Source organism: Desmodus rotundus, chromosome X (genome assembly GCF_022682495.2).
Source record: "Desmodus rotundus isolate HL8 chromosome X, HLdesRot8A.1, whole genome shotgun sequence".
NCBI lineage: Eukaryota > Metazoa > Chordata > Mammalia > Chiroptera > Phyllostomidae > Desmodus > Desmodus rotundus.
The window spans coordinates 79,017,321-79,031,378 of NC_071400.1; the positions used below are offsets into that span (position 1 = coordinate 79,017,321).

At 38.8% G+C, this 14,058-nt stretch overlaps 1 pseudogene; it reads right to left on the reverse strand.

Annotated features, from left to right (window-relative positions):
- Window positions 1-10,351: 10,351 nt before the first annotated feature.
- Window positions 10,352-11,674, reverse strand: LOC112301992 (ferritin heavy chain pseudogene; annotated as a pseudogene).
- Between the last annotated feature and the right edge of the window lie 2,384 nt (window positions 11,675-14,058).

Here is a 14,058-nt window from a genome sequence, read left to right on the forward strand (position 1 = left end):
CTGAGTCAAAGGGTAAATACATGTCTAATTTCACTAATCAATAATTTGCATTTCCAGGGGCAGTGGTGTGGAGAAAATGCAGACAACTCTAATTGAACAACAATAAAGTAATTTGAAAAAGTAATAATTTCCATTTCCACTAGCAATGTGAAGATGATTGTTTTCTCACAGCCTTAACAACAGAGTATGTTGTCAAAGTTTTTTGGTTTTGCCAAGGTTACAAATGATATGATACCTCATATCATGATACCTCAGTGTAATTTCAATTTGTATTACTCTTGTTATATATGTGATTATTTCATAAGATTCGGGGCCATTGTCCTTAATCATGTGAACTGTTTTCCATATCATTTGCCTACTTTTTCCCTAAAATTTGGGAATTTTTCTTCTTATTTTTCAGAAGTTCTTTATATAGGGTCTGGCAGAAGTAACACTTCTTGAGTGTGGTTGGTAGCATAACAATGTGGGTGTAATAATTTGTAGTTTTAATTTGAATATTTCACCTAAAATGTCATGTGGTATGCTTGAGTGTGATATTGTTATGTTACAGAATGATATGCTTATGATTTTGTAATAAAATATTTTGTAATAAAAAGGGGCGTTATTTGTGCTGGACCCTGTATAATAGCGATTATTTGCTTTCTATATATGATGTAAGTAAGGTGTGAGTATTTTATCCAATATCATCATTTATATTCTTTCTCTCCTTTTTTATTTATACCATGCACATTTTAAATGTTATTAAACTTATCAATAATTTTCCTTTTTGCTTCTAGATTTTGAATCATAGTTAGGCATTTTTTTATCCTTGTGAGATAATAAAGGAATTCATCCATATTTTGTTTTAGTACTAATACAATTTTATTTTAGCATTTAGATATATGATATTTTTAAATATTCTCATGGTATACAATACATGCCATTTTTAGATATATAGCATTTTGTTTTGGTTAGTTATGAATATTTTTTTAAAATTTCTATTATGATTTCTGTTTTTCAATACATTATTTAAAAAGTAGTCTGTATCAAACCACTTCTTTGACTTTTTTTTGAGACTTGCTTTAGGAATTAGGTGGTCATTTTCCTAAATGTACAGAATATACTTAAGTTATTCTGCATTTTTTGCTGCAGATGTCTACATATGGCCATTAAGTGAGGTGTGTTCACAGTTTATTATTCAAAATTTCTATAGTTTACTATTATGTCTGCTTGATTTGTCAGAAACTGACAGAGTTACATTAAAATCTCTCACTACGTTGCTGGATTTGTCTATTTCAACTTGTAATTCTGGCCAACTTTGCTTCACATATTGTAAGAGTATTTTACCACATACAAAAATTAGCATTTGACCACCTTCTTCAAAAAGTGGCATTTTTCTCTATATGAATATATTATTTATATTTAATATATACTAAATCTACCCTGCTGAAGTTTATTTTTTCTGATATTAGGGTAACTGACTCAACTGTAATTTCATTAGTGTTTGGCTAGTATATATTTATTAAGTTTTAAAATTTCAATCTTTCCATTACCTTGGGTTTTAAGTACATCCATTATAAAAATCATAAAGCTGAAATGTGATATTTTTATCTAACCTAAAAATTTGCATCTTCATTAATAAGCTTAGTTCATCTATTATTGAGAGGTAAGAATTAACTTGCTCCAGAATGGCCTCTGGTAGGTTGGTCCCCAGAAACAAAAATGTTGAGTTCATATACTAGTAGCTGTAAAGCTTCGTGGAGGTGAGTTATGGCCTGGTGACTAAGAAAACCATTCTTGGCATATATGAAGATTTGGACATCAGGTCTTTATGATATGAAGGGAATATGTCAAGTCTTGCTTCTGTATTGACCCATCACATGGCCTGATCCAGAAGGGGCACATAATGCTGTCTATCTACCATAAATGCTCACTCCAAAGTTGCCCTGCTCCACCAGATTAATAATACAATGTATTTTACTTAGTACTTGATGTTCTTTAGCCTGTCATAGCTATTTATACTTGGTGTATCTATTTGTTCTTAAAATCTTTTTTTTTCTGTTTTTTTTTTTTTGGTTATTGGATGTGGTGGGCAGAATTCTAAAGATGCCTCCACCCCAAGGTTCCTCTCCCTTGATTATTCAAACAGTAATCTTGGAGCTGTTGTGAAGGAATCTTGCAGGTGTAATCAAAGTCTCAAGTTAGTTGAGATTATCTAGGAAGGCCTGTCTTAATCAAATGAGCCCTTTAAAAGCAGAGTTTTCTCCAGCTGGTTGCAGAAAGAGAAGTCACAGAGATTCGAAGTATGGGAAGGAATTGACTCACCAATGCTTATTTAAAGATGGCCTGTAGGATAGGGGAGCATGTGTGGAAAAGAATGTGAGCAGTCTTAACTCGCTGAGAGAGGCCCCTGGCCAACAGCCAGTAAGAAAATGTGGCCCTCAGTCCTACTACTATATGGAACTGAATTCTGCAAACGACTTGAAAGGGCTTACACACAGATTCTTCCCAAGAGTCTCCAGATAATAGACCAACCTGATCAATACTTTGATTTTAGATTGTGAGACCTTGTGCTCAGACTTCTGACCAGCATAATGGTGATGGAATAAATAGGTACAGTTTTAAAATGCTAAATTTGTGGTAATTTGTTATACAGCACTTGTATGCTTATATATTTGCTAAGAGAGTAGATCTGATATTAAGCGCTCTTATAACACAGGAAAAATGTTTTTTAAAAAAAGCAATAGAAAATTGTATCCTGGGCCTCCGTAGTCCTGGCTTTCCTCTGACCATTATGGCTACTGTATCTCTGGCTTATCTTCTGGATTCTTTTCCTCTGGCCAATTCTTAAATCTGGGGGTTTTCCGTAGATATTCAATCAATCACTACTTTTATAATTTTGTCACCCAGAACAAGGTAATGCATCAATCTGTGCAAAAGCCCTCTCTTTCTCTTTCCTTCTTTTTTTACTTTATGAGGGAATTGACCTCGTTGTGGTTGTGTTTAAATAGTATTTGCTAATTTGGGTATTATCTCACAATTCTTCAGTTCAAGGAAAAATATAAGGATACATATAAATAAAATATATAAACAATGTTTAAATTTGATACTAAAATTTCACTTGTAATTTAATTGAATCCATTAATTTTTAAAACTATTCTAGTAGTCCCTGATTTATTTCTTTTCTAATATTGTTTATTTGATACCATGTAGAATTTAATACTTTTGTGTTTAATGCAAGTTTCTGACTTTCAGAAAAAATGAGAACTAAAAAGGGGCTTCTGAAATAAAGGGGAGACGGGGCTATTTTGCAAAAGTTCCTCACACTGCATTATCTTGAATTCCTCTCCGCTGTCAACATCTTAACTCAGCAGTAGCAATATCTTAGTGTTACAACAGAGAAAGAGGAGGATCATCCGCTATTTGTTTACTTTCCTTGCCATAAAATGCATAAATCTATGTCCAGCATCTCCTGTGTATATCTATCTACTCTGGCTATTTTCTTTTTGGTTTTATTAAGACACAGGGTCTTTGAAAGCAGATTCCTTGATTTGTTTTGACAGAGACAGCTAAGAGGTCATCTGATAAATGCTACATAATCAACACCTAAATATGTCTGCCAGAGCTGGAAAATTATGCCCATTTAACTTCCTCTCTCTAATGCCCACCCTAGCCTTCTGCACAGCTGGGATACAATACATTCTTTCTCATGATAGATAAGAATACCCGCTCAGGGCCATAGCTATGGAGACCTAAGGTCATACCCGGCCACTGTGCTTCTCCTTTGTCCCAAATCTGAATTTATTCATGATTAGTTCTGCTCACAACCATAATCAGAAAAGCTAAGGAGGTCAAATGGAAAGCAGAGGAAAAAGATGTGATGGATGTGGAAACAGTAGGAAATGATGAATGATCCTGCAGCCTCCCTGGGCAAGAGGGTTCAAAAGAATGCATATGAAAGAATAGATTTTCCTGTGCTCTGAATGTATTCTCAAGAAATAAACTACTTAAAATGCACTTTTTTAATGTTCTCATTTATCTTTTGTACATATCTCAACACACCCTTTTGCAAAAGTAAAATACCACTGCTTGATACAATATTAGAAATTCCCACACATATCGTCTGTGACAAAATGAAGTGAGTGAGATTACAGGAATTTCAGAATATTATCATTCAAGTTAAATGAAAATAAAGGTGAGGAACTATAGGAATATGGAAATTATTGATAATAAGATAAGAATAACAGCTACTGTTCATTAAACATTTTCCACATTCTACGCACACTGCTAAGCAGTTTATATAAAGTAGCTCATTCAATATTTTTTAAAAAGTGTGGTTATGTAGACAAAGGATAAAGTGGAGGAAAGCTTTGTCAAAGGTCATACAGCAAGTATAATGTAGAATCCGTAGTTTTACCCATTTCTGTCTGACTCAAAATTAAAATACTTGACATACTGCATCTCAAAAAGAATTACCATTGCTTTCTAGTGTATTCTTAGAAAATGGGGGCGGGGGGCTTTTGTTGAAGATTTACAGGGTTTTTGTTGAAGATTTATATTTTATTTGATACTATTTTCCTAGTGCAATCCTAAAAAATAACTGTTTCAGAAATAGAAATGTGCTTCTGAACCACATTACTATGCATTTATTGCACTTCCCATGTCTTATGTCAATTGATGTTAATGGAGAAATTTGAGAGAAATATGAGAGGTGTATTTAAGAAGTAGCATGCCTTCATCAGGTTAGATTATAAAGGAAGCTGACACAGATTAAGGGAAATAGTGTGAAAAAAAAGGCTTCGTTTTTTTTCTAGATAAAAAATATTTTCAAGCACAAGTTGAGTACATGAATCAAATTCAACTTAACTCCAATTTTTAAAATCTATTGAAAGATGCAAGCACAAAACCTCTCTGTAATTCTGATGGTTTTTCTTTGTCTTTGTAGTTCGTCTACTAATTTGAATGTCATGTTAATGAAGGCACTGGTTTTCTTTTGTGGTGTTTAAATTGATATCTTCTACATGACAAGCTTATGACGACTCATTTGAATAGGTAACACGTTTTAATAGATTAAATGGAAATGTTGCCATACTTTTTCTGATAGATGTATTTTAGATGTGGTAAAATAAAGAGATATTTTTAAAGAATGTGCATATTTTATTTAAATTTTTATAGCTTTTATGTCTTGTGGATTTTGAAGATATGAATCTAATTTTCAGAGAGAACAAGAGATTTGTGGAAAATTCTGAACAAATATCTAGTACATTATATTAAATGTTGTGATAGCCATCTTCAAAGAGATCTTGGAACAGATAGTGTTAGCTAGCATGGAGAATTACACTTTTCTTTGTTGAATGGCTCTTCACAGAAGATTTGATTGTAAGATGGGGCCAGTCCTAAAGAGTTTGGGGCTAGAACTAAATATACTCACTAGTGGAACATTTGCTGGCAGGTGAGATAGTCCAGCCATACAGTAAAAGTCAGTTATCTTGAGAGAAACTGACAGGTAACTGGCCAGCCTGAGGAGCTACAGTAAAGGTGACACAGCTGGCAGACAGGGCATAAAAAAGGGGGACCTACGGGAAGGCAAGATGGTGTTGAGATATGGTAAGCAGACAAGCTATTACCTGTCAAGAGACATGAGGAAGCAGGAAGCCAGCCCTAAGGCATGGGGCGTGAAGTTCAGAATCAGGTCTCAACTGGCAAAGATGGGGGCATGAGAAAATCAGAATCTCGGTCCTGAAGTCATTGATGTACTGGGTTTCTTATCGAGATCGGGACTAATATTATAGTCCAGGTAGGAAACTGAGTCATAAGGTATTCTTGATCCCAAGAAGAAACTAAGTTTCTAGAACTGGAACATAAAGTAGAACTACAGGAGCAGCCAGATCAACTTGAGTATTGATTGCAATCATGCTTTTCCCTTCCAACAAGGCTCGAGATCTTTCTAAAACTGAGACAGGGCCTACGTGTTGGCATTAGTGACTATAGGCAGATGATTACATGAGACATTTTTAAAAAGTCTTCTTTTAGGGTAAGTTTTCAATTAGGAGTAGTATTTAAGGCAACAAGAATATAATTCATTTTGGATTTAGCTGAGTTTGTTTCAATAATCATTTTCATTATTAGTATATATACATGATAGAAGGAAAACACGGATGGAAAGAGCTACAGCTCAACAAATCAAATTGGGGAAACTATAAAAAAAGCTACAAGAAGATCCAAAATGTTCACTGAAACACCATTAAAAATTTATGCTCTGACACATAAAAACAGTAATGATTTGATCAACCTGATAGGTTGTCCCTTTAAGGAAAACATTCGTCAACTTTGTGTTCAAGAACTTGATTGGGAGAAAGGAGATTTTACTTTTACTTCTAATTTACTCACTATCTAGATATAAAAATTCTTTGGGCCTTTGAGTCATTCCTTCCCAAATAATAAATTTTTTAAAAATAAGGTCTCTTAGAAATACCTAATTAAATAATTCTCTCTTCAAGGAAAATTACTGTAGTAATACACACTTACTAATAGAACAGGACTTTCAAAAGAGTGTGTTAGTTAAAAAGTTAAAGGATCACCTTAAAATTCTGATCACATACTTGCTTCTCAGTCATAACCACGCACGAAGATTATAATTGCCGTGAGAAGAGATGGCTTTGAACATGAAGTCCAGTGATAAATAACTATAATTTCACAAATATCACCCCATTCTTCAAACCCTATTAATAATTTCACTTCTCACTGTGGACTTTAGATTCTAAATTATGTTTTATATTAAATGTATTAGTTTCCTTCAACAAAAACGAGATAAGCCAGTATATTATTATCAAGTAAGGGCAATGATATAAATTTGTACATTTTTAACTTTAATGAAAAATTCAACTCATTTAGTTTGATGAGCAATAGGTGGATTTTTTGTTACTTCAACCAATATAGAATTTTATATATCTTTTAAAAAAGAAAAATAAATAAATATATCAGCACTATTTGGGGATTTTGTATAACAGGAGAAGAAAGGCTGACACAGTTGGCACTGAGGGTGTGATGCTGGAATCACGTTTGCGCACATACAGTCACTTTCTTCTCACATCTCAGAGCCACTGAACTGCTCTTCTTGGCCGTGGCAGTTTGATTATTTTTCCATGCTGGCACCTGCTTTTCTATAGCTTGATGGACTGAACCACCCAAAACAGATGCATGTATTTGTTCTCCAAATGACTTCAAGGTAGCCATTGGAAGGCAACTGAGGCCCAGTCCCTGAAGGCCTTGCTTTCTCTTAATAATCCATATAGTTTTTATATGCTCCCTTTATTCTTACTGCCCTCAGGGTCCAAATCAGATAAATCATAAGTGTTTTTGACAAATACACTTCAAATTGTTAAACTGTCTTTGCTCAAACCTAAGAGACATGCTTATTGTCAAATTTTCCAATTGTACAAATATCTTAATAGCTTAATACCTCACACCTTGACCTCTTCATCTTTCAGTCTTAAGATGTTTTGCCATAGGAGGGAAAATATCTGAATGGAATTTACAATTAATACTAAGAAAAGGCTGTATGTGAGGTGAAAATAAGAAAAACTAACCAACATGGTAGACATTACAAAGTGTTATGGAAATGTAGTTATTATAATTTTTATTATTTTAAGGTCTTGGCATCCTGCAGACATGGAATCCACAACTAAAAGCAGATCACCTAGATATACAGAGAAGAGTCCGTGTTGATGCTAATGACACTTCTGACAACCTCCTCACTCAGTTCCGAGACCTTGTTCCTCCAGTGATCTCCGCTCTCTCCTCCCATTTGTGGTCAGTTTCACGTTTCGCTGGCGGCAGAGCAGGGCCTCCAGAGTCTCAGTGACCCGGGCACCTCTCCATCTTTCACTCTTTTGGAACTTGTTCTTCACTCGCTTTATTCTGTCTCCTGTCTTCATCTTCCAGTGCAGTCCTGGAGACACATTCCTTCTGCCCTGTGTGCACTGCAGTGTGGAGCGTCGGTGACTCATCACTGACCCCCTAGAGGCCTTCACCTGTTTCACCTGGCTTGCCAGTCTCTTTCCTCCTAGGTAAGCACAGACTTCAGTTTCCTCTGGCAGGAAACAAAAGATTTAGGTACGTCCTCAGAGAAAGCACTTAACCATGCGGATGTATTCATCCCCTCCAACCTCCTTCATAGTTTCCCTGCCACTCAGCAAGCCTTTTCTTTTAAAGCTTTCTGTTAAGTTCTAAGGAATGAGCCACAGTAGTGGAGAATACCACTGACCTCGAATTGTCCTTAATTCATTCAACAAATACTTATTATCTAAAAAGGCCCAGGCATTAGTCTAGGGTTTGGGCATATACTAGTAACAAAGAGACACTATGTCTGTTCCCATGGGGTTTGTATTGTAGTGCAGAAGCAGATTAAAACACAAACAATCAGAAAACTGCCATCTTTTTCCCCTTAGTGTCCAAGTAAATACATACAAGTTATTACTCATATATATGGAAATTAAAAAGATAAAATATGTTCTTACAATTCACGGATATTTTAGTGGAAGACATAAGACCAACCTCAGTATTTATAATTAATTTGTTTATGATTAATTCAACCACCAAACAGATACTGCAAATATGTGTTGGACACTGGTTGTGGAGATACACAGAAGAATCGAACGTGGCTCTGTTCTCAAGACACAACACAGTGACAGAACATTATACGTGCTCTCACATGGTTCAATAGTTATGAATAAAATTACTACTTTCACTTAAAAATTTATTCCCATGGTTTAGATTATTGTACCTTTTTCGAGTTGTCTATTTCTCTTTGGAAGCTTATGCTATTTCATTTGTATTACATATTTTATTGTTATTCTATGACAGTTGTCCCAATTTTCCCCCTTTGCCCCTCTCCACCCAGCCCACCCTCAATCAGTGTTTAGGAAGAAAACAAAGGATCAAATATCACAACGTAAACTTATTTAACCAGTTTTAGAGGCATTTAATCGTTGATTATGTAAAAATGGAATAATAATCATGTCTATTTGATGTGTTGATTCTAATGACAGAAACATACGTTAAACATAGAAAAGAAACACATGATCAGTTGCTCAATAAGGTAAAATTTTAATTTATATTTCCTTACATCAGTGTTTAGTCTTAATATAATTGTAGACTTAATATAGTTGTATATGAAGTCTTAAAATAATTGTAGACACCCCCTCTCTCCATCCAGGGTCCAGGGAATACCCCCTCTGTCCTTACACAGGGATACCAACTCTCTTTATGAAGTGTCACACAGAATAGCCCCACCCTCCTCCAGGGTTCAGGAAACACCTCCTCCACCATTCTGGTCCCAAGGAATATGCCCTCCCTCCTTCCAGAGTCCAGGGAATACACCCATCCTCCTCCAGACTCCCAGAGATACCACCTACCTCCATCCAGGGTTCAGAGAATATCCCCTCCCTCCCTCCAGTGTCCCACAGAATGGAGTTGCCTTCCTCCAGGGTTCAGGAAATACACCCTAACTCCTCCCGGGCTCCAAGGAATAACCCCTCCCTCCATCCAGGGTCCTATGTAAGGCCTCTCCCTCCAGTCAGGGCCCATGGAATACCTCTCCCCTCCAACCAGTGTCCCACAGAATAGCCCCACATTCCTCCAGGGTTCAGGGAATACCCACTTCCTACATCCATGGGGCAGAGAATACCTCCTTTCTCCATTCGTGGTCCAGGGAATATCTCCTGCCTCATTCGAGGGTCCAGGGAATAACCCATTTCCTCCATCCTGGGTCCCATGGAATACTCCTCCCTCTATCCAGGCTTCAGGGAATAAATCCTCCCCCTATCCAGGGCCCAGGGAATACCCTCTCCCTCCATCCAGTGACCAGGGTACACCCCCTCCCTCCGTCTTGGTTCCCACAGAATAGCCAAACTCTCCTCCAGGATCAGGGAACACACCCTCCTTCCATCCCGAGTCCCAAAGTATACACCCCTTCCTCCATCTAGGGTTCAGGAAATACACCCCCCCTCCATCCCGGGTCACACGGAATACCTACTGACTCCATCCAGGGTCCCACAGAATACTCCCTCCTTCCATCCATTGCCCGATGGAATATTCCCTCCTGTCCATTGAGATCCTGAGCTGCAGGTGATGGGATATGGGTGGTTGGAGCAACCCTACATACCTGTTTTACTACTTAGAAGGTTTGGGTTTTACACACACGAATCGATGAAACACTTTTATTTATTTAAGAACCAACAACTTTATTGGAAGAAATGCTAAAACTGGAACACAGAAAGTGAACGGTTTGCAAGGCCAACATGGCAACAGGCACGCTCAGCACGGTGACCAGGGGAACTCACCCCGTGGCTATCGGGAAGGCAGTCCAGGCTCAGTCCTTCTTGCTGTCGTCCAGGGTGAGCTTGTCAAACAGGTACTCTGCCAGGCTGGATTCCGGAGCGCCCATCTGGCGCAGCTGGGTGACGTGGTCCTCCAACTCTTTGATGAACATCACCTGTTGCTGCAGGTAGTGACTCTGCAGGAAATGGCACAGGTGGCCGTCCCCCTTCTCGGTGGCCAGCAGGTGCAGGTGCAGCAGGCTCTGGTTCACTTTCTTGGCCAGGTGCAAGGCGCAGTTCATGGCCCTCAGGCCGCTGTCCCATTCATCCCAGGGAGGACTGCTGACGTCCTGCAGGCAGATTCGGACCCCGCGCAGGTTCTGCAGCCGCATCAGCCTCTCCGCGTGCTCCTTCTCCTTGTTGGACCTCTGCAGGAAGAACTGGCTGAAGTGCTTCAGGGCCATGTCTTCACGGTCAAAGTAGAAGGCGATGGACGAGTACACGTAGGAGGCATGGAAGTGGACGCTGATGTGGTGGTTGATGGCGGCATCACACTCAGGGTCGTAGTTCTGGCGCACAAACGAGCGCCCGGGCAGCATCTCCATGTCTTCAGGCACAGGCGCGGGGCACAAAGATGAAGGCGGCGCAGAAGCCGGGACTGCCGGGTGGTCTGTGGCGGGAGGGCTGTGGAGACTGCGCAGCTCTGGAATGTCCGGCAGTGACGCGAACACAGGAGCGATCACGTGTCAGCCCTCAGGTGCTGCGGTTGGCTCTGAGGAGGGACCGGAAGAAGCGACCCACTCAATAGTGTTGAGGGACGTGGGAGGGAGCATCCGGTACGGGGGCGGGACTTGCGGTCAGGGTCACAGAACGGCCATGATGGCGGGGATGCTTGAGGGGGGCATAAGGGGGACAGCGGCAATGACACTTTCCGAGTTCCATGCCAACCTGGCTGACAGGGCCTCTCAGTGCTGGGCATCTGTCCTGTATGTCATTTTAAAATGTTTTTCTGGAATACGAGTGCAACTGTTTTGGTTAATCATCTGCATGATTTCTTGCGCAGCTTATTTGAATATTGCCCTAATGTGATTGTGTCACTAAACATAGCCCTTTTGTGGTGTCACTGGTTACATTTTATATCACAAGCTTTGTTTGAATGACTTCGCATCCACATGACAACAGTTCCGACACCCCCACTGAGCTCCTAGACCTTGTTCCTCCAGTGATCTCCGCTCTCTCCTCCCATTGGTGGTCAGTTTCACGTTTCGCTGGCGGCAGAGCAGGGCCTCCAGGGCCTCAGTGACCTGAGCACCTCTCCATCTTCCACTCTTTTGGAACTTGTTCTTCACTCGCTTTATTCTGTCTCCTGTCTTCATCTTCCAGCACAGATCTGCAGGCACATTCCTTCTGCCCTGTGTGCACCCCAGTGTGGAGCGTCGGTGACCTCATCACTGACCCCTAGAGGCCTTCACCTGTTTCACCTGGCTTGCCAGTCTCTTTCCTCCTAGGTAAGCCCAGACTTTAGTTTCCTCTGGCAGGAAACAAAAGATTTAGGTACATTTTTAGAAAAAGTACTTAACTTGTATTCTCTCCTACTTAATTGGCTAACAATGACACTTGGAACCTGTCATTTCTACTTGTGCTATGATTTTTAGAACCAGAAAAGCAAACTTTGGGGGAATAAAGCAAAACGGTGTTCCATTTTTAGGACTTAACTGTGGGCCAATGTAGAAGTGAAAGGATTGAAAAGCTTTTTTTCAAAATATGAGGTTCAGACTCATAGTAAAAGGCTAATCATTTTTTGTTACTAATCGGAGAATGTTGGATGAGAAAATCAATGCTAATTCATGTAATTTCAAGTTGTTACTAAGCATTATATTAATTGGTAAATATAGTCACTTGATAAGCCATTTAAAATAATCCCTTCCTACTTACATATCACCTTTCTCTTTCTATTGCATATGTCCAATAAGTGTCTTCAAAAGATCCATGTAGCTGACTGCTGCCCAGTCAGAACCAGGGTTCACCATTCTGAACCTGTGCATTACATTAATACAGAGCAGAAGGCTCTATACTCAAATTTACTGCCCTTCTTAGAATAACTCCAGAAATCTCTTTGACATTTCAGATCATAGGCCATGTCAGCTTGCAGTAGTGTTACTTAAATGATTGAACGTGTTATGGATGTGTGCCACTGGATTGAGATTTCCTGTTAAACCAGGCTTTTAGGATCTCTTCCCTACTAACATCTTGCAGCAGACTTTGTCACATTATAATAACTCACTGCGCTTGTAAACTTCTCATGTATGGTAAACTTCTTCATTACCATATAGACTAACGGTTACATTCTCAGGCCCTTAAGTTACACTGCATGTGTTTAAATTTAAGTTCAGCCATTCATTAAGCTGTGGGACATTAGGGAGTTCATGAATATCTACATTCGCTGTTATCATCTTGAAATGGTGGTAACAATAGTACTGTCTTTGGTGTTATTGTGAGGAGGATATGAAATAATTCATGTAAATGTCTTAATCTGATGTATAATACATAGTGAGCTCTCAATAATTATAAGCTATTTTTATTAATGGATGCAAGTAGTGATGCTGTAAAAGCTTTCAATAAGTACATGTATTTCTTTCTTAAATAGAGAATTGCCATTCAGGTTGCCCTAGTTTTTTTTTTAGATTACCTTTATCTATAGATTTCTTACATATTCAAATCACAATGTAAGTAACATTTTCTAGTTTTGAAAACATGTTTCCAAACTAGTCCCTCAGAAGACTCTTGTGTGATTCATACTAGTAAAACATACCTTCAAGTGCTTCCTGTTTTCATGCAAATACAGCATACAATATGTAAACAAATGAGTAACCTCATTTGCTAAAATTTAATTTGATAATTATGTTGTATTATTGCTCTTCTTCAAATTCTTTCTTCCCCTCAGGTAAAGACGTTCACTATCTGGAAGAGGAAGTTCTTTAATACACTATTTTGACAGCATAATTTATTCAGATGATTGTCGTTATCATGATGCTTTAGATTAGTTTAGAGGCCACTATTCTGAGCAAAAGAAAAGCTGGCCTACATTCCTCCACGTACCTTATTAAAATAGGCTGCATTTCCACTGAAAGTGTAAAAATGGGTGAAAGTGTGTTGAATGACTATGTAGCATACCTTTTTATAAAGTGGAGAGTAATAAATGAAAACACTGCCTATCTATACTCTTAATTTAACTGGTTAGTAAAATAATCTCATATTGGTTTTGTATTTTACTTTTAGGAAATTGGCAAAATGCTAATATATTTGGTTAAACTAGACCAAGTCCATGTCATTTTTAACTTTCATTCCCCAGCACAAACTCACTTATTAAGAACGAATGCGTGTTCAGTGTGTCCTGTACCTTGGCAAATGGCCCCAAGCCTGGCACTAGTGACAGCGAGCACTGTTTCACAGCACAACCACTCACGGGCGCCTCTAACTCGAACACAGGCATTTCCTGATGCAGATCACTTTGTAGCTCCTACCAGCTGGCCCCTGGCTAGGAATAGCTGCTGACGTGAGCCTGCACCAGAGACCCTCCCAAGAGGCCCCAGAACCAACACTGCCTGGGGCCTGTTTCAACCACACCAGAGCACCACCCACAGCTTCTCAAACAACACACCCAAAGGGTGGCATTGGCAGGCACCACTAAAACGTATCCTGTTCTGTGTAGTCCACCCACACACAATCACATCAGGTATAATCATGGCCAGTCTCCACA